We start from the raw sequence: 1,861 nt of genomic DNA on the forward strand, positions 1-1,861 counted from the left end.
TTGCCCAGGCTGGAGTGCATAGTGCAGTTGAGGCTCACTGCAACTTCAGCCTTCTGGGTTCTCAACCTCCTGGACTCAAGTGATGTTACCACCTCAGCCTCCTGAGTAACTGGGACCACAGGAACACATCGCCACACTGGCCAATATTTGTAATTTTTTTCCAGAGACAGGGTTTCTCTATGTTGTCCAAGCTGGTCTTGAATTGCTGGGCTCAAGTGATCCACTCGCCTGGCCTGGGTCTCCCAAAGTGTTGGGATTACAGGTGTGAGCCACCATGCCTAGCCTATAATTTTTTTCTTTTTTTCTTTTTTTTTAAGTCAGAGTCTTGCTCTGTCGCCCAGGCTGGAGTGCAATGGTGCAGCCTTGGCTCACTGCAACCTCCACCTCGCAGGTCCAAGCGATTCTCCTGCCTCAGCCTCCTGAGTAGCTAGGATTACAGGTGCCTACTACCCAGCTAATTTTTGTGGTATTTTTAGTAGAAATGTGGTTTCACTATGTTGGCCAGCCTGGTCTCGAACTCCTGGCCTTAAGTAATCCACCCACTGCCACCTCCCAAAGAACTGGGATTACAATTGTGAGTCACCGTCCCCAGCCCCAGCCTATAAAATTTTATCCTTATGCTTCTCAGACCGTCTGTCTTCCCACACATGTATTTGTTTTCTATTTAGCTTCAGATGCAGGCTGAGTTTCCCATCTCTTTACCATTCTTGTATTATTAAACAAGTTTTCCTGGAGAAAACTGGTGGCTATTCATTGCCTGCCTGAAGCTTAGAAAGTGGCCATGTTTGGCTCCACAACTTACCCTAACTATTTGGAATTTATAAGCCAGTCAATTCCATTTAGACTAGCTCTTTCCCAGTGATTGTGTCCTATGTAAGTGGAAAAAAAAAAGGAAAGTGAGAATTACCAGTAAATAATCCTCTGGACTTATCAGGCAGGTTATCAGGCCTGCGAAATAATTTATTGTACTTCTCTTTACAGAGTAGAAATTGGTTTTGGGGTTTTTTTGGTTTTGTTTTTTTAAAGACAGGGTCTCGCTCTGTCATCTAGGCTGGACTGCAGTGATGCAGTCACAATTCACTGCAACCTCTAATGCCTGGGATCAAGCAAGCGATTCTCCTCCCTCAGCCCCCGGAGTAGCTAGAACTACAGGCATGTGCCACCATGCCTAGCTAATTTGTTTTCTTTCATTACTTTTTTTTGGTGGGAGGTGGGCAGTAAAGACAGGGTCTCATTATATTAAGTGATCCTCCTGCCTCAGCCTCCCAAAGTGCTGGGATTACAGGCGTGAGCCACCACACCTGGCCTCAGGGTGGAAATTCTTAATTCTTCTTTCTCCGAAGAATTATCTAAGGGAAGACTTATTAAAAATGATATTATCAAACCTGTCCCTTCTTTTAAAGAGAAGAAACTTTCAGAGTCAGCACTAGCAAAGCAGTTCTGCATTTATGAATATTTTCTTCCTCAAATCCATTTAATGGAAAACAGAAGTTACGATGTAACCAGTGTGACAGCAAATTGGAATTGAGCACCTTGATTCCTGCTACCCCTTTTATTTAATTGCATTAAAAATTTTGTTTCCTTGCCTGTAATCCCAGCACTTTGGGAGGCCAAGGTGACCAGATCACTTGAGCTCAGGAGTTTGAGACCAGCCTGGCCAATACGGTGAATCCCCATCTCTACTAAAAGTACAAAAATTAGCGTGGCATGATGGTGCATGCCTATAGTCCCAGCTACCTGGGGGACTCAGGTGTGAGGATCGCTTAAACCTGGAAGGTGAGGGCTATGGTGAGCTGAGATCATGCCACTTTGCTCCAGCCTGGGTGACAGAATGAGACCCTATCTCAAAAAAAAAAAAAAA

General features: G+C 44.6%; 1 protein-coding gene across 7 annotated transcripts in view; it reads left to right on the plus strand.

Annotated features, from left to right (window-relative positions):
* AP2B1 (adaptor-related protein complex 2, beta 1 subunit) overlaps positions 1-1,861 on the plus strand; it is a 154,092-nt gene that overhangs the window by 105,149 nt on the left and 47,082 nt on the right. The window lies entirely within an intron of this gene.

The sequence above is a fragment of the Colobus angolensis genome, unplaced genomic scaffold, assembly GCF_000951035.1.
Source record: "Colobus angolensis palliatus isolate OR3802 unplaced genomic scaffold, Cang.pa_1.0 Scaffold329, whole genome shotgun sequence".
NCBI lineage: Eukaryota > Metazoa > Chordata > Mammalia > Primates > Cercopithecidae > Colobus > Colobus angolensis.